The sequence below is a fragment of the Eriocheir sinensis genome, unplaced genomic scaffold, assembly GCF_024679095.1.
Source record: "Eriocheir sinensis breed Jianghai 21 unplaced genomic scaffold, ASM2467909v1 Scaffold464, whole genome shotgun sequence".
In the NCBI taxonomy this organism is placed as follows: Eukaryota; Metazoa; Arthropoda; class Malacostraca; order Decapoda; family Varunidae; genus Eriocheir; species Eriocheir sinensis.
The window spans coordinates 225001-244484 of record NW_026111792.1 but is presented as its reverse complement, the minus strand read 5'-3'; positions in this window follow the sequence as shown (position 1 = coordinate 244484).

Here is a 19484-nt window from a genome sequence, read left to right as displayed (position 1 = left end):
CAGCAGAGTGTTTAAGTAGCCTGGGGTGTGACCTGGTAAGAAGTCTTCAGGCCACAGTCTTCAGCGAGGGGTTAGTTATGCTGGTAAAGGCTTGACAGCAGTGCAGCAGAGTGTTAAGTATACTGGAGTGTGACCTGGTAAGAAGTCTTCAGGCCACAGTCTTCAGCGAGGGGTTAGTTATGCTGGTAAAGGCTTGATAGCAGTGCAGCAGAGTGTTTAAGTAGCCTGGGGTGTGACCTGGTAAGAAGTCTTCAGGCCACAGTCTTCAGCGAGGGGTTAGTTATGCTGGTAAAGGCTTGATAGCAGTGCAGCAGAGTGTTTAAGTAGCCTGGGGTGTGACCTGGTAAGAAGTCTTCAGGCCACAGTCTTCAGCGAGGGGTTAGTTATGCTGGTAAAGGCTTGATAGCAGTGCAGCAGAGTGTTTAAGTAGCCTGGGGTGTGACCTGGTAAGAAGTCTTCAGGCCACAGTCTTCAGCGAGGGGTTAGTTATGCTGGTAAAGGCTTGATAGCAGTGCAGCAGAGTGTTTAAGTAGCCTGGGCTGTGACCTGGTAAGAAGTCTTCAGGGCACAGTCTTCAGCGAGGGGTTAGTTATGCTGGTAAAGGCTTGATAGCAGTGCAGCAGAGTGTTTAAGTAGCCTGGGGTGTGACCTGGGCCACAAGTCTTCAGGCCACAGTCTTCAGCGAGGGGTTAGTTATGCTGGTAAAGGCTTGATAGCAGTGCAGCAGAGTGTTTAAGTAGCCTGGGGTGTGACCTGGTAAGAAGTCTTCAGGCCACAGTCTTCAGCGAGGGGTTAGTTATGCTGGTAAAGGCTTGATAGCAGTGCAGCAGAGTGTTTAAGTAGCCTGGGGTGTGACCTGGTAAGAAGTCTTCAGGCCAGTGTCTTCAGCGAGGGGTTAGTTATGCTGGTAAAGGCTTGATAGCAGTGCAGCAGAGTGTTTAAGTAGCCTGGGGTGTGACCTGGTAAGAAGTCTTCAGGCCACAGTCTTCAGCGAGGGGTTAGTTATGCTGGTAAAGGCTTGATAGCAGTGCAGCAGTGTTTAAGTAGCCTGGGGTGTGACCTGGTAAGAAGTCTTCAGGCCACAGTCTTCAGCGAGGGGTTAGTTATGCTGGTAAAGGCTTGATAGCAGTGCAGCAGAGTGTTTAAGTAGCCTGGGGTGTGACCTGGGCCACAAGTCTTCAGGCCACAGTCTTCAGCGAGGGGTTAGTTATGCTGGTAAAGGCTTGATAGCAGTGCAGCAGAGTGTTTAAGTAGCCTGGGGTGTGACCTGGTAAGAAGTCTTCAGGCCACAGTCTTCAGCGAGGGGTTAGTTATGCTGGTAAAGGCTTGATAGCAGTGCAGCAGAGTGTTTAAGTAGCCTGGGGTGTGACCTGGTAAGAAGTCTTCAGGCCACAGTCTTCAGCGAGGGGTTAGTTATGCTGGTAAAGGCTTGATAGCAGTGCAGCAGAGTGTTTAAGTAGCTAGGGGTGTGACCTGGCACAAGTCTTCAGGCCACAGTCTTCAGCGAGGGTTAGTTATGCTGGTAAAGGCTTGATAGCAGTGCAGCAGAGTGTTTAAGTAGCCTGGGGTGTGACCTGGTAAGAAGTCTTCAGGCCACAGACTTCAGCGAGGAGTTAGTTATGCTGGTAAAGGCTTGATAGCAGTGCAGCAGAGTGTTTAAGTAGCCTGGGGTGTGACCTGGTAAGAAGTCTTCAGGCCAGTGTCTTCAGCGAGGGGTTAGTTATGCTGGTAAAGGCTTGATAGCAGTGCAGCAGAGTGTTTAAGTAGCCTGGGGTGTGACCTGGGCCACAAGTCTTCAGGCCACAGTCTTCAGCGAGGGTTAGTTATGCTGGTAAAGGCTTGATAGCAGTGCAGCAGAGTGTTTAAGTAGCCTGGGGTGTGACCTGGTAAGAAGTCTTCAGGCCACAGACTTCAGCGAGGGGTTAGTTATGCTGGTAAAGGCTTGATAGCAGTGCAGCAGAGTGTTTAAGTAGCCTGGGGTGTGACCTGGTAAGAAGTCTTCAGGCCACAGTCTTCAGCGAGGGGTTAGTTATGCTGGTAAAGGCTTGATAGCAGTGCAGCAGAGTGTTTAAGTAGCCTGGGTGTGACCTGGTAAGAAGTCTTCAGGCCACAGTCTTCAGCGAGGGTTAGTTATGCTGGTAAAGGCTTGATAGCAGTGCAGCAGAGTGTTTAAGTAGCCTGGGGTGTGACCTGGGCCACAAGTCTTCAGGCCACTGTCTTCAGCGAGGGGTTAGTTATGCTGGTAAAGGCTTGATAGCAGTGCAGCAGAGTGTTTAAGTAGCCTGGGGTGTGACCTGGTAAGAAGTCTTCAGGCCACAGTCTTCAGCGAGGGGTTAGTTATGCTGGTAAAGGCTTGATAGCAGTGCAGCAGAGTGTTTAAGTAGCCTGGGGTGTGACCTGGGCCACAAGTCTTCAGGCCACAGTCTTCAGCGAGGGGTTAGTTATGCTGGTAAAGGCTTGATAGCAGTGCAGCAGTGTTTAAGTAGCCTGGGGTGTGACCTGGTAAGAAGTCTTCAGGCCACAGTCTTCAGCGAGGGGTTAGTTATGCTGGTAAAGGCTTGATAGCAGTGCAGCAGAGTGTTTAAGTAGCCTGGGGTGTGACCTGGTAAGAAGTCTTCAGGCCACAGTCTTCAGCGAGGGGTTAGTTATGCTGGTAAAGGCTTGATAGCAGTGCAGCAGAGTGTTTAAGTAGCCTGGGTGGTGACCTGGTAAGAAGTCTTCAGGCCACAGTCTTCAGCGAGGGGTTAGTTATGCTGGTAAAGGCTTGATAGCAGTGCAGCAGAGTGTTTAAGTAGCCTGGGGTGTGACCTGGTAAGAAGTCTTCAGGCCACAGTCTTCAGCGAGGGGTTAGTTATGCTGGTAAAGGCTTGATAGCAGTGCAGCAGAGTGTTTAAGTAGCCTGGGGTGTGACCTGGGCCACAAGTCTTCAGGCCACAGTCTTCAGCGAGGGGTTAGTTATGCTGGTAAAGGCTTGATAGCAGTGCAGCAGAGTGTTTAAGTAGCCTGGGGTGTGACCTGGTAAGAAGTCTTCAGGCCACAGTCTTCAGCGAGGGGTTAGTTATGCTGGTAAAGGCTTGATAGCAGTGCAGCAGAGTGTTTAAGTAGCCTGGGGTGTGACCTGGTAAGAAGTCTTCAGGCCACAGTCTTCAGCGAGGGGTTAGTTATGCTGGTAAAGGCTTGATAGCAGTGCAGCAGAGTGTTTAAGTAGCCTGGGGTGTGACCTGGTAAGAAGTCTTCAGGCCACAGTCTTCAGCGAGGGGTTAGTTATGCTGGTAAAGGCTTGATAGCAGTGCAGCAGAGTGTTTAAGTAGCCTGGGGTGTGACCTGGGCCACAAGTCTTCAGGCCACAGTCTTCAGCGAGGGGTTAGTTATGCTGGTAAAGGCTTGATAGCAGTGCAGCAGAGTGTTTAAGTAGCCTGGGGTGTGACCTGGTAAGAAGTCTTCAGGCCACAGTCTTCAGCGAGGGGTTAGTTATGCTGGTAAAGGCTTGATAGCAGTGCAGCAGAGTGTTTAAGTAGCCTGGGGTGTGACCTGGTAAGAAGTCTTCAGGCCACAGTCTTCAGCGAGGGGTTAGTTATGCTGGTAAAGGCTTGATAGCAGTGCAGCAGAGTGTTTAAGTAGCCTGGGGTGTGACCTGGTAAGAAGTCTTCAGGCCACAGTCTTCAGCGAGGGGTTAGTTATGCTGGTAAAGGCTTGATAGCAGTGCAGCAGAGTGTTTAAGTAGCCTGGGGTGTGACCTGGTAAGAAGTCTTCAGGCCACAGACTTCAGCGAGGGGTTAGTTATGCTGGTAAAGGCTTGATAGCAGTGCAGCAGAGTGTTTAAGTAGCCTGGGGTGTGACCTGGTAAGAAGTCTTCAGGCCACAGACTTCAGCGAGGGGTTAGTTATGCTGGTAAAGGCTTGATAGCAGTTCAGCAGAGTGTTTAAGTAGCCTGGGGTGTGACCTGGTAAGAAGTCTTCAGGCCAGTGTCTTCAGCGAGGGGTTAGTTATGCTGGTAAAGGCTTGATAGCAGTGCAGCAGAGTGTTTAAGTAGCCTGGGGTGTGACCTGGGCCACAAGTCTTCAGGCCACAGTCTACAGCGAGGGGTTAGTTATGCTGGTAAAGGCTTGATAGCAGTGCAGCAGAGTGTTTAAGTAGCCTGGGGTGTGACCTGGTAAGAAGTCTTCAGGCCACAGTCTTCAGCGAGGGGTTAGTTATGCTGGTAAAGGCTTGATAGCAGTGCAGCAGAGTGTTTAAGTAGCCTGGGGTGTGACCTGGGCCACAAGTCTTCAGGCCACAGTCTACAGCGAGGGATTAGTTATGCTGGTAAAGGCTTGATAGCAGTGCAGCAGAGTGTTTAAGTAGCCTGGGGTGTGACCTGGTAAGAAGTCTTTAGGGGCCACAGTCTTCAGCGAGGGGTTAGTTATGCTGGTAAAGGCTTGACAGCAGTGCAGCAGAGTGTTTAAGTAGCCTGGGGTGTGACCTGGTAAGAAGTCTTCAGGCCACAGTCTTCAGCGAGGGGTTAGTTATGCTGGTAAAGGCTTGATAGCAGTGCAGCAGAGTGTTTAAGTAGCCTGGGGTGTGACCTGGGCCACAAGTCTTCAGGCCACAGTCTACAGCGAGGGGTTAGTTATGCTGGTAAAGGCTTGATAGCAGTGCAGCAGAGTGTTTAAGTAGCCTGGGGTGTGACCTGGGCCACATGTCTTCAGGTCAGTGTCTTCAGCGAGGGGTTAGTTATGCTGGTAAAGGCTTGATAGCAGTGCAGCAGTGTTTAAGTAGCCTGGGGTGTGACCTGGTAAGAAGTCTTCAGGCCACAGTCTTCAGCGAGGGTTTAGTTATGCTGGTAAAGGCTTGATAGCAGTGCAGCAGTGTTTAAGTAGCCTGGGGTGTGACCTGGTAAGAAGTCTTCAGGCCACAGTCTTCAGCGAGGGGTTAGTTATGCTGGTAAAGGCTTGATAGCAGTGCAGCAGAGTGTTTAAGTAGCCTGGGGTGTGACCTGGGCCACAAGTCTTCAGGTCAGTGTCTTCAGCGAGGGATTAGTTATGCTGGTAAAGGCTTGATAGCAGTGCAGCAGAGTGTTTAAGTAGCCTGGGGTGTGACCTGGTAAGAAGTCTTTAGGGGCCACAGTCTTCAGCGAGGGGTTAGTTATGCTGGTAAAGGCTTGATAGCAGTGCAGCAGTGTTTAAGTAGCCTGGGGTGTGACCTGGTAAGAAGTCTTCAGGCCACAGTCTTCAGCGAGGGGTTAGTTATGCTGTTTCTTACCTGGTTCTTACCTGGTTGGGCTCCCTTGGAGGGAACCCCACAGTGGCTAGCACGCCAGTCTTGTGCATTAGAGAACAACAGAAATCCAAGACAAAGAAAGATAAGACTGGAAAGTGTGCTAAAAGCCTGTTTAGAATGTTAATAAGTAGATTGAGCTCAGTAATGAAATAAAGTGTCTCCCAGGAACAGCAAGTCCCTTCTTGAAAGAGTTTAGGTTGGTTGACTCTGCTACCTCTGGGGGGAGTGAGTTCCGCAGCCTCACCACACGAACTGAGAAAAATCTATGTCTGGTTTCGGAAGTGATGTGAGGAACAAAAATTTTGAACTTGTGCCCTCTAGATATCCCTTGTTGGTGCCATGGTGAATAGATCTGTAGGTGATATAGCTGACATACCACTGAAGATCTTCCAACATTTAATAATATCTGCCCGCAATAGTCTTCCTTTCACAGAGTAAAGATCTAAAGTTTTAAGTCGCTGATCATAAGACATAGTCTCACAACCTGTGATAAGCTTAGTCCATCGACACTGAACTGATTCTAGAAGAGATAAGTCAGTAACATAACCTGTGTTCCATACTGGGGATGCAAATTCAAGAAGTGGACGTACATGTGTAATGAATAGTTTAACCATAAAGGAAGGTGAGCGACACAAGGTTGACTTAAGAAAGGAATATGACAAACCAGCAGCCTTTGACACTACAGATTGGATATGGTGATGGAATCTTAATGACGGATCAGTGGTTATGCCGAGATCTACTGCAGCAAAACTGAAACTTAGGGGATTGCCTTTAACAGTATAAAATGAGTACGGGCCCAAATCATAAGACTGACGGAGGTCGGTGCCAAAGCTCATGAGTTTAGTTTTGTCAGCATTAATCTTTAAGTCCCAAGATTCTGCAACTTTAATTAAAGAATCAATATCTCTTTGGACAATACTAATGCCCTCCAACACTGTATTAAGGCTCTGAGGCTTTATCAGAAGATAAAGTTTTAGATCATCAGCAAATAATTTTATGTTTGATACTAAAGTATTGGAGATGTGATTTATGTAAATAAGGAAAAGAGTAGGACCTAACACAGAACCCTGTGGCACACCGCTAATTACTGGAAATGAAGAACTGATCTGTCCGCCCACTACAACTTCCATAGTCCTATGGGATAGAAATGTCTTGATCCAAGATAGAATAACACCATTAATGCCCACTGAATTAAGTTTAGTAAATAGAATCTGGTGATTAACAGTGTCGAAGGCTTTTGAAAAATCAAAGAGAATAAGATCAACCATATTGCCCGTGTCCATCCACTCAGAGACTGCATCATACGTAAGTAAGAGCTGATCCTCCACAGACTTGCCAGAGCGAAAACCAAACTGGTTGACATTCAGTATTGAATTGGCTTCCAAATAATTATGCAGTGCAGCAACAATTATTCTCTCTAAAATTTTACAGCTAACAGAAGTGAGGCTTACTGGGTGATAGTTAAGAGGATCACTTCGTTTACCTTTCTTGAAAATAGGTATTACTGAAGATTTTTTCCAAATTTCAGGAATCTCCCCCGAATGTATAGATGAAACGAATATTTTAAACAGAGGATATGCTAAATTAGTGGAGCAATGTTTTAGTAATACTGGATGAACAGAGTCAGGTCCCATTGCAGTGGAAGGGTTAATAGCACCGAGTTCCCTAGCAACATCATGAACTGTGAAGTGTATCTGGTGAAAGGAGCCATCATGTACTTGGTGTGGTGACTGTGGAAGACCAGAGGGTATGGTAAACACTGAGGAAAAAGCACCACCTAAGAGCTGAGCCATCTCTTTAGGGTCGGATACTAAGTTTTCTGCATCACCGAGAGGACCAACGGAAGGACAGCCTACTTTTTTCCCGCGTATGTACGAGTGAAATAATTTGGGCTTAACTGAGTAATTATTAAGGATGTCCTCCTCATAAGAAATCTGTTTCTGAGTGGAATAGTTCCTGTACTGGTAATTTACATCCAGAAATGTTTGCAAAGCTTCAAAAGCGAGTTTCTAGCATTTACTGCTCTCATCTGTTTGTAATGGTTCCAACTATTCTTTCGGATGTTTATAAGAGCTCTAGGAGGTTTGTATTTCCATGGTTTGTAAGGGGCACTTGATGAGGAGCGAAGAGTTTTTTGTGGAGCACATGTTCTTCCAAGATAGTTTATATAGGACAAAATTTATTGTATGAATCATTAGAGTTCATATTCTGGAATTCAAAGTCCCAGTCTACAGTGGACAAGAATTGATTAATTTGCTTAAAATTGGCTTTAGGCCAGAAAGGGGATGCAGCGCTGACATTTGACTTCACAGGTTTGTACTGGAAAATATAGCCACAAAGTATAACACAGTGATCACAGTTGGGAAATGGGGGAAATACATTAGAGGAGACTACTCGATCAGTTTCAGTAGTGAGAAATAGATCTAAAGTATTGCCTGCCCTGATGTTTGTTGGCTCATCAATCCACTGAGTGAGGCCTAATGAGGTGAAACAGTCTAGAAAAAGTTTATCAGTATTAGCAGTTACATTATTTACACCGCCTAGTAACCAAGAGATAGAAGGAAGGTTAAAATCACCAATCACTATTACTTCCCTGTTAGTACAAAAATCTGTTAGAAAATCTGTGAGTTTATTATTGTCTTGAAGAGAGTAAGAGGGAGGTCTATAAACAACTACAATAAATATTTTGTAATCTGGAAGAAAGACTGAGCAGACGTTAGGTATTTTGATGTTCATGTTGAGACATCTGTAAGAATTATGTACATAAATGCCAACTCCATGTTTATGAACTGAACCAGAAACGTCATTTCTGAATACGTTATAATTAGTAATTGAAACTGCAGCATCTGGAATAGTACTAATTAACCAAGTCTCAGTAACCCCTAATACATGTGCATTATTTGAAAATAAGAAGTGCTTAACAAATGCAACCTTATTGATAAGACTATTTACATTACACAAACTAACATTTAGTTGGGTAGTAGGGGGGCAGTTGAGCCAAGAGAATCAGAACTGGCAGGCTGGGCTACAGGCTGAGCTGAGGCACCAGCTAGCCTGTTCCTTTGTCGCCTCTCATACAGTTCTTTTCTTTGTTTGAATGTTAAATCCCTATTAACATAAATGCCATTGAACTCGTGGTTGTTTCTAAGATTTTTTGCTTCCGTCACTAGCTTCCTACGCGAGTCATCATCGGCAATTTTAACTCTGTAAAGACCCTTGATTCTATCAATACAAAATAAATCAGACATAGATGGAGTGGTATTCAGAAGATAGCGAGTGATGTTTGCAATGCTAGTCCTTGCATCTTCATTAGACTCGACCTTTACACCCCTGAATATGACTGATTCTTTCCTTTTTCTTCTCGTCCATCTCTACTATTTCCTCCCGAATAGACATTCTCAAATCATCCCCAGAGGCAACCTGAGTCGGAGAGGCAGAAGATGAATGCGAGGCAAGAGAGTCCTCAAGAGTGAAAACCATCGTGCACAACAGCTTCACCCACACTGGAGCACGCCTATTCAATGCAGTGCCTCCCAGCATAAGGAACCTGACTGCAGTAGCACCCGACACCTTCAAGTACCACCTGGACAAGTGGCTGTCAACAGTACCTGACCAGCCACCAGCGCCAGGTTATCCCAGTGGCAACGGAAATCGTCTTGGTAAAGATTCGTTTTAGGTCCGTGCCAGTATCTCATAATCTACTTTATGAAACATCACTATCTCTTCATATATCTTTTCTACAAACCTTCAGCAAGAGGAGAGGAGCCAGTGGGAAGCAGCGGAGGTCCACCTCAGCTGTGTCCGTAGTCGACGAGATTCAACAAAGTAAATAACCTTGGCATCACCATAGTCTGCCTCACTAAGCCTCTCCCTCCCCCAGCCTCTTAGCACTGACAACAACACAGCCATAGAACAACACATTACAGGGCAACACAAGAATCTTTGTCTTCATTTTATGCGGTAAATATGGAGGAACACACCTTGCAATGAACGCTGCTCACCAACACACACACACACACACGTCAACACGCCCCGCCAGGCACTCCTCGGCCTTGGTCTGGGGCTCGGGTCTCCCTTCCTCCCATGGAGGTATATAATAATACCTCCATGCTTCCTCCCTCTCCACCATTACCAAAACAGAATAACGATTTCTGTCATAACTACAAGGGAATCTCATTACTGGGGCACGTGCGGCTGGGTGTTGTGTGGTGGTGGAAGGTGCAGCTATATGTTTAGCGTCCGTGGCTATATATATATATATATATATATATATATATATATATATATATATATATATATATATATATATATATATATATATATATATAAATCATAGGTACTGTACCGCTGTACCGCTACACTGCTTTCACAAGTGTGTGTGTGTGTGTGTGTGTGTGTGTGTGTGTATTTAGCTATTTGTAGTCTAGGTGGCCCGAGCTAAGCTCTAATAGTCCCGTCTCCATAAATACATTCATCCAGCCTTTCCTTCATTTGGTGGACACTGCTCGCCTCCACCACCTCTTCCCGCAAGCTGTTCCATGTGTTAACACTTTTGTGTGGAAAACTATAACCTACTTTTTCAAGTCACAAACAGGTTCCTTTATTAAGTTTCTTTCCATGTCCTCTCAGCCCCTGTGTCCTCACAGTTGAGAAGAGATCCTCTCTATCCACCTCATCAAACTTACTTACCAACTTATACAGCGTGATCACATCTCCTCTCTCTCTTCTTTGTTCCAGTGTCGTCAAGTCCATCTCCTTCAATCTGTGTGTGTGTGTGTGTGTGTGTGTGTGTCTGTGTTTACCTGGTTGTATTTACCATGTCTTTATCTGCTGTCCAATTAAATAAAGCAAAATAGAACGTGCAAAACAGTCAAGCAATGTTTCATATCCATTATTATTATTAATATTGTTATTATCATTAGTAGTAGTAGTAGTAGTAGTGTAGTGACACGACTTGCCTGATGGGCGAGCCTCCCATAACCCACTTAGCCAGGGGGTTACCTCTTTGGCCGACTGGTAAAGGAGCGGCTCTCCCGTTACGCTGGTCGCGGGTTCGATCCCCGGCGCCGGCAAAACTTCCCTTGTCTGGATTCATTTCTCGTGTGTTTCGTTACACGCAGTGGTCGTGTGGGAGTATAGTAAAGAGAAAAATTCAGGCATTTCAGTAGTAGTAGTAGTAGTGGTACAATTAGCATATACCCAGATAGAAGGAGAAAGTATATATTGAACAAAAGACATGTATGAGCTAGGAGAAGGAGGAGGAAGAGGAGGATTGGAGGAGGAAGAAAAGAGGAAAATAGAGAAAGAGAAGAAAAACAAGATGAGAGGAGGAGGAGGAGGAAACAATAAGAGAAGATAGAGGGAGAGATGGAGATAAAAAGAAAAGATGAAACGAGGAGGAGGAGGAGGAAACAATAAGAGAAGATAGAGGGAGAGATGGAGATAAAAAGAAAAGATGAAACGAGGAGGAGGAGGAGGAAACAATAAGAGAAGATAGAGGGAGAGATGGAGATAAAAAGAAAAGATGAAACGAGGAGGAGGAGGAGGAGGTGGAGAGGGCAGAATGAAGCGGATAGATAAAAATAGCTAGACAGACAGATAGATTTACACAGGTTATTGCATGCTAACATAATAAACCAACAGATACTGAGGTTATTGCACAGGGATGGATAGATAGATAGGCAGAAATATAGATGAATAGACAAACAGATAAACGGATATAGATAAGTAGATAGATAAACAGATAGACAGACAGACGGGTAAATACACAAGAATTAGACAATAGATAGAAAGAGGTTATTGCACAGTGATAGTTAGACAGATAGACATACAGATAGGTAAATAGATACATAGATATAGACTCAATATAGTCGTAGAAACACTCCTTTGTTAAATTTCCCTCCCTTGATAAAGTAACTCCTCCCCCTCCTCCTCTTCCTCCGGGTCTCAAGGTCAAAAGATCAACCCCAAAACGCAACCCCGATGTAATTTTTGGAATGTTTGTTTCCATTATCGCGTATTGAGGCGACAGGAGTTATATTGAGGTTGATTTATAGGCCTACAGCACCCCTAGGATCCAGTATAGGCCTCACCGGGAGTGGCTGTACGCCCGATGCGGCCAGGTGCCATTCATTCTGCCTGGTTGATTGAAAAAATGTGGAGGTGCCGTCAAGTGTATATTTCTCCCTTTTTCAGGCAATGGCGGGGACTCTAGTGTGGTTTATGTTTATCTTCCTGGTACAATAGGCTTAGTTATGTAATATTCACCGCACTGTGCAGGTATATACGCCCTCGTAGGCCTGTGAGAGCGTTACCTGTGTTGAAAAGTGTTGCCGTTTGGCCGAGTCGACTTGCATATTTTGGGTACGAATCGTGTGTTGCGGCGTGAGGGTGTCATGTGAGGATATATTTAACCCTATTTTTAGGCCATAGCGGTTATTGCAGTGTTGTTCCTGCATATCAAAGTGGTTAGTTATCTTGTTCAGTCTGTTGTTAAGCACACTGAGGAATAGCAAAGCCCCGTACAAGCCTGTATATGTGATGGGAGGTGTTGCCGTGGGCCCAAAGTCTTGTTGAATAATTTCCTTTTTGCTGCGTGAGGTGCCATAAGCTGATATATTTAATCCTGCTTTTAGGCAATACCGATCATTGTGTTGTTGTTCTTCAGTATTGCAGTGGTCAGATATCTTCACTAGTACACTGTTAGCCACGCTGCGTGATAACAAAGCACGGTATAAGCCTGTATACATGGTAGGAGGTGTTGCCGTCTCCCACAAGTTGACCATTTTTTCCTTATGTGTGTATATGAGCATTTGACGCTTCAATATGTCTTTCTATGCTAAACAAAGCCTAGGTATTGCAACAGACGTGTTTTGTACCAGTGTGGGAGCCCCTGAAGCCGTCTATCATTGAGTTAAGTGACCTAGTTTTGGGGTCATTGAGGTCGCCAGCTGATGGCAGTCGCTATCAGATTTAAGTATTCCCGGTGTCTTTCTATGCTAAATAAAAGCCTAGGTATTGTAATGGACGAGTTTTGTACTAGTTTATGAGCCCCTGAAGCTGTCTATCACTGTGTTACGTGGTGCGAGTTACGGGTCATTGGGGTCGCCAGCTGACGGTCGATCGAGTAGCTGTCATATTATTTCTCCACGTTCTGAGGCTTTACCGGCCATGCTGGTGTTGCTAATGTTTGTTTTAGTGATGAGATATGTTAATCAACGTTCTGTTTATCATACTGTGTGTTCTGTTTATCATACAGTTATTGCCTCTTTGAGCTTAATTTTGGAAGTATGGAGACTGTAGGGTGTTGCCATTCTTCACTACCGGATACATTTCTCCATATGTTAAGGCTGTACCGGTCCGTATTATGTTGTGTAGGGTTGTTTTAGTACTGAGATATGTTCAGTAATCTTCTATTTATCGTGTCATTCAACCTCATAGTGTCTGAACCCTCACAGTGTCATTCTACCTCACAGTGTCTGTCAACCTCACAGTGTCTGTCAGCCAAACCGTGTCATTCAACCTTACAGTATCTGTCAACCTCACAGTGTCATTCAACCTCACAGTGGGTCAACCATGGCGTCTGTCAACCTCACAGTGTTTGAACCCTCACAGTGTCATTCAACCTCACAGTGTCTGTCAACCTCACTGTGTCAACCTCACAGGGTCTGTCAACCTTAGCGTCTGTCAACCTCACAGTGTCTCAGCCTCATACTGTCTGTCAACTTCGCTGTGTCAACCTCACAGGGTCTGTCAACCTTAGTGTCTGTCATCCTCACAGTGTCATTCAACCTTACAGTGTGTCAAGGTGAAGGGTAGGAGGGAAGGGTGGGAGTAGGGGAAGCCAGGGGCGGACCATCGCTGTTTAAGACACTTGAGGGAGGGGTGTGTTGGGGTCATGTGGGGTTGTAGGGGTTGGCAAGGCCTTATATATGCGGTTGTGGTGGGTTGGGGAGGGGTTACGTGGGGTTGTGGGGGAGTTGTGTGGGTTTGAAAGTGGGTTATAATAGGTTTAGGGAAATTTCACAGCATGACACCCCCGCTCCTAGCATGAAAATTGCTCTGGTCTCGTTAGTAAAACATAACCATAACAATGTGCGTATGTGGGTTTTGTGGGGTTATGTGGGGATTTTGGGGGCTATGTGTGGTTGCCGAGGGGCTATGAGGGGTTGGGAATGGTTACAGTGGCGACTCCTGGCAACTATAGGGTGCCATTTCTAAGCCCTCATAGTCACTCTATTAGCTTATGTCAAAAGTATAAGGATCCTCTGAAAAAGTATAAACATGCCCCGCTATGTGCTGCCCCCTTTTGGCAAGCATGCGCTGTATAAGGGTATTATGTCATCGTTATGAGGGTAACCACGTCTACTATTTCTAAAGGTCTAATAGGAGCTTATTCAGGTTCTATTGACTGTTTTCTTTGGTTCAGAGTAAAGAAGAAAGGTTAATCTATCACCAGGGTTGTTAAGCTACTCTTGGAAACGCCCACAACGCCCACGAAAGCCTTGCCAAATGGGAGTAGTTGGGCGACGTAAGGTTCAGGAACAGGTCACTGGGTCCATGCGAGGAGACACACGGCCGGCGGGGTGACCACGTCGAGTATTTCTAAAGGTTAAATAGGAGGTCAATCGGGTTCGCGTTAGTATTTTTGCACATTCATGGTAAACAAAAAAGGTTAAACTACCACCAGGGTCACCAAACTACCCCTGGAAACGCCCACAACGCCCACGAAAGCCTTGCCAAATGTGCATACGTGGGTGCCAACGGGTTCAGGAAGAGACACAAAGACGTCGCGGGTGACCACGTCGACTATTTCTAAATGCTAAAAATGAGCCTAATCGCGTTCTCATGACTGTGTTCTCAGGTTCATGGTAAAGAAGAAAGGTTAAACTATCACCAGGGTTATCAAACTACGCCTGGAAACGCCTACAATGCCCACGAAAGCCTTGTCAAATGGGCGTATATGGCCGACCGGCAGGTCCTTGGGTACAGACGAGAAGACAGGGACAGGGACGGTGGAGGTGACCAGGTCGACTATTTCTAAAGCTCAACTAGGAGGTCAATTGGGTTTGCATGAGTGTTTTTGCACATTCAGGGTAAGGAAGAAAGGTTAAATCACCACCAGGGTCATCAAACTACCCATGGAAACGCCCACAACGCTCAAGAAAAGCTTGTCAAATGTGCTTATGTGGGGGCCGAGCTCGACATGACAGAAAGACGGCGGGCCGCGGGGGCGAACATATCCACTATTTCCAAAGGCTAAAAATGAGTCTAATCGCACTCTATGGACTGTTTTCTTAGGCTCATGGTAACGAGGAAAGGTTAGTCTTCCACCAGGGTCATTAAGTTACCCCAGGACACGCCCACAACGCCCATGAATGCCTTGTCAATAGGGCGTTCTTGAGCTCCGAAAGGTTAGCCAGAGGTCACGGAGTACGCTGTGAGGTGGCTGGTGACCGCTTCATCTATTTCCCTTGTGGGCGGTTTTGTGGATTTTCTGCTGCGTTTTATTCGTTTTGGGCGTGATAGAGTTGTTTTCTTAGACATAGGGAGGCTGTGTGCCTAAGAGAGCAAGTAATTGGTCTTCCCGTAGCCATAGAATAAATAGGTTGAGTAATATATGAATGGGTGATGCACTCTTGCAAGATGCCCCGCCCATCCGCCTCCCTGCAGGGCTCAGACGCCTCCGCCTCGCAAAATAACTATTTTCAAAGGCCAAAAAGTAGATTAACTGGTTCTCATGACTGTTTACTTAGTCTCAGGGTGAAGAAGAAGGGTAAGACTACAACCAGACTCATTAACTACCCCTGGAAACGCCCACAACGCCCACGAAAGCCTTGTCAGATATGTTTCCTCAGACGCCTCCGCCCCTCACATTAACTATTCTCAAAGGCCAGAAAAGAGGTCAATCGGTATCTATTGACCATTTTTTAAAGTTCACAGTAAAGTGGAAAGGTCAAACTACCACCAAGGTCATAAAACTACCCCTGGTAACGCCCACAACGCCCATGAAAGCCTTGTCAAATACGTATTCGCACATCACCTATTTCTTAAGGCCTAATAACATCTTTTTCCTTATTTTCCCTCCATGAATCATAGTAATAACATCAATAATAATTAAAAAATAATTATAACTTTGTTTATAGTAATCCCGTGGACTCGGCGTACAAAACCATCGGCGGCTCAGTCCCCATCAGTTCCCGCGCGGCGTCCCTGGTGGTGGTCGCGTGACCCGTGATATTAAATCCTTTTTATCGTTTTCCGACAAATTACGCGGTGCCAGCGAACCACAGTGCCAGGGAAGAAAGAAGAGGTGCCAGAGATTACACAGTGTCAATCCCATCCCTGGAAAAGCTTATATCATGCGGAAAATTGGGTGAGAAGTGGAGGGGAGGGAAAGTGCCACCGTGGGTAAATTTCAACCTTGTATTTGTACATTTTTAGGCGAATTACGTGTTCCCGGAATGTTGTGGTGCCATAGAAAGGAAGAAGTGGTGCCAGTGGTTATACTGTGCCATTTCTAACCCCCTGGAAGGCTGAAATAAGATTGAAATAAGAGAAAAGATGAGAGAAGTGAAAATGGCGGGGTGTCATGTCTGACACCCCTCTTCAGCACCATATATATATTTTTTCTCATTTTTAAAGTAAATTGCGTTTCCTCAAAGTGCCGCAGTGCCATGCAAAGACAGAGGAGGTGGCATAGATCATACAGTGCCAATCTTAACGCGTGGGAATGCTAAAATAAGGTTGAAAAAAGAGAAAAGCGGAGGGTGGAGGGCAAGACAGCGGGGAAGTCGTGTTGAAAAGGAAAATTAACGAAAAAAATAGAAAATGATAGCAAGGAAAAGACAAGGGAAGAGCGTGGAAATGCTTAGAAAATAATGAAGTAAGATTCGTGTGAAAATTAGTGAGAAATAGCCTAGAAAATAATAGTAAGGTAAAGTCATGTGAAAATTAGTTAGAAAATGCTTAGAAATAATGGAAAGGAAAAATAAGGTCCAAAATATAAAGTGATACTCAAATAATGAGAAAAGCTTGATATTAATAATAAGGAAACATTAGTTAAAAATAATGTGAAAGTAAGAAAATGCCTAGAAAATTCGAAAAAATAAAATAAGGTAAAATAATGTGAAAGTGTTAGGAAATCCTTAGAAAATTATAATAAATTAAATTAAGGAAACATTAGTTAAAAATAATGTGAAAGTAAGAAAATGCCTAGAAAATTAGAAAAAAGTAAAAAGGTAAAATAATGTGAAAGTATGTTAGGAAATCCTTAGAAAATTATAATAAATTATATTAAGGCAAAATGTGAAAATTTGTTTCGAAATGCTTAGAAAATTAAAATAAGGAAAAATGAGGTAAAATAATGTGCAAATAAGTTAGAAACATCTTAGAAAATAATAATTATAACAATAATAATGATGATGATGAAAATAATAATAATAGATAATGGTGATAGTGAAAGTGTCTGTGCATGTGTGTGCGCGTGCGGTTATATCGTTAATATTTTGTCACGAATTTAATTATATAGGTATATGTTGCAAGAACAGGAAGAAGAAAAAAAAGAACTACATCTACATCATGGGTTAGGTGAGTGTTATTATTATTATTATTATTATTATTTTTCTCAATTCCTCTACTTCCTCTTTTTATTCTTTTTCTATTTCTTCCTCTTTTTTTCTCTTCCTCTCCCTCTTTTTACTTTTCGACCTACTTTTTTCTTCTTGCTATTCTTGTCCTTTTCTTTTACTTTTTTCTATTGTTATTATTATTATTATTATTATTATTATTATTATTATTATTATTATAATTAGATGATGATGGTGTGTCCTTTTCAGCTGACTGAGAAGGGGAGAAGGGGGGGACAGCTGACTCTCTCTCTCTCTCTCTCTCTCTCTCTCTCTCTCTCTCTCTCTCCTTTCCTTCTCTTTTCATTCGCCTTCTTTTCATTCTATATTTTATAATTTCTTCTATTTCATTCTTTCTTCCTTTACTTCCTTGTTTTCTTTCAGAGAGAGAGAGAGAGATAGAGAGAGGAGGAAGGAAGAAGAGGGAGTGTGTTGGGGATGTACCTCCTCTTCCCCCTCTAGGCGGTTACTCCTCCTCCTCCTCCTCCTCCATTCTTCCCCATCCCTTCTTCCCTCTTTCATTCATTCTCTATATGATATCTTGTTATTTGTATCATATTTCTCCTCTTCCTTCCTCTTTCTTTCTCTCTTCTTTCGTTCTCTCCCTTCCTTCCTTCCTTCCCTCCTTCCTTCCTTCCTTCCCTTAATTAATACCTCCATGTACGTTAGTTTGCTATAAAATTACTTATGAATTGTCCACCACCACCACTACTACTACTACTACTACTACTACTACTACTACTACTACTACTACTACTACTACTACTACTACTACTACTACTACTACTACTACTACTACTACTACTACTACTACTACTACTACTACTACTACAACTACTACTACTACTACTACTACTACCACTACTACTACTACCACTACTACCACCACCACCACCACCACTACTACTACTACCATCATCACTACCACCACCACCACCACTATTACCTATACTACTACTACCACCACTACTACAACCATCACCACTACCACTACTACCACCACTACCACCACCATCACCACCACCAATCAATACCACCACCACCACCACCACTACTACTACTACCACCACCACTACTACCACCACCAATTCACTACCACTACTACTACTACTACTACTACCACCACCACCACCAATAACTACCACCACCACCACCACCACTACTACTACTACTACTACTACTACTACTACTACTACTGCCACCAGCACCACCACCGCCACCACCAGTACTACTACTACTACTACTACTACTACTACTACCACCACCAGCACCACCACCACCACCACCACCACTACTACTACTACTACTACTACTACTACCACTACCACTACTACTACTACTACTACTACTACTACTACTACTACTACTACTACTACTACATAACAAGTTGATTGTGTTACTGTCGGTGTTAATCTTACCTTCAGAAAGAGGAAGATAGATGATGAGGAGGAGGAAGAGGAGGAGTGTTTTAACTGGATGCATTGAAAGGGTAGGAGAGGAAGAGGAAGACGAGGAGGAGGAGGAAGAAGAATGAAGAGGAGAAGGAAATGTATGTAGGAGGAAGAAGAAGAGGGGAAGGGGGAAAGTTAGGAAGGAAAATATATGGAAGAGGAAGAAGAGAGAGGGAAGTTAAATATTTGAGGAGAGAAAGAAGAATAGAAGGAGAAGGAAATTGGAGATGGAAGAGGAAGAAGAATAGGGGGAGAGTTAAGAAGGAAAATGAGAGAAAGAGGAAGAGGAAGAAGAGGAGAAAGAGGGAAAATACATAAATATGTAGAAGAGAAAGAAGAATAGATGGAGAAGAAGGAAGAGGAGAAAGAGAAGGAAAGTTAGGAAGGAAAATAAGAGGAAGAGGAAGAAGAGGAAAGAGAAAAAATAGGAGGAGAAGGGAGAGGAGGGAAGAAAGAAGAAAAAGAAGCGAAGAAGAGGAAGAGGAGGAGGAGGAATATGGAAAAAAAAGAGTAGGAGGAGGAGGAGGAAAAAATAGAGGATTCCCCTATGACATCATGTACTTTTAAGAGAAGGGAAGGAGGAGGAAACATGGAAATGCCGGCAACAGAAAACTATTGGGTATTGGCTCATTATGAGGTTGCCCGCTTTTGTGAATCAATCTGCTCGGCAGCCACTCTGGACCTCGGGAGCAGATGGAAGCACCTCGATATTCTTTTTACTCCTGACGCAACGAAATGACGGTCGACTCGATTTTTGAAGTTGATGACTTTCGCATTTACACTTCTGAGGGAAGATTGTTCCAGTGGCGGATGACTCGGTTTGAAAAGAAACTCCTTCAAATGTCTGTGTTACATCGACTCGACTGAATGGGTAAACCGTTACTTGTAGTTCTTGAGATGGTTTGCAGTTCAAAGAATTTGGAGTAATCGACGTTATTGACTTTTCTTAGGTACTTGAAGACTTGAATCTTATTCCTCGTAGGCGTCTTTTCTCCAATGTAAAGAGATTGAGTCGCTTAAATACTTCCTCATACGGTTGAACCCTTAAGGTTGGAATCATCTTCGTGGCGCGTCGTTGAATCCTTTCCAGTAAAACAATGTCCTCTCTGTAATTAGGAGACAGAACTGTACTGCATACTCGAGGTGC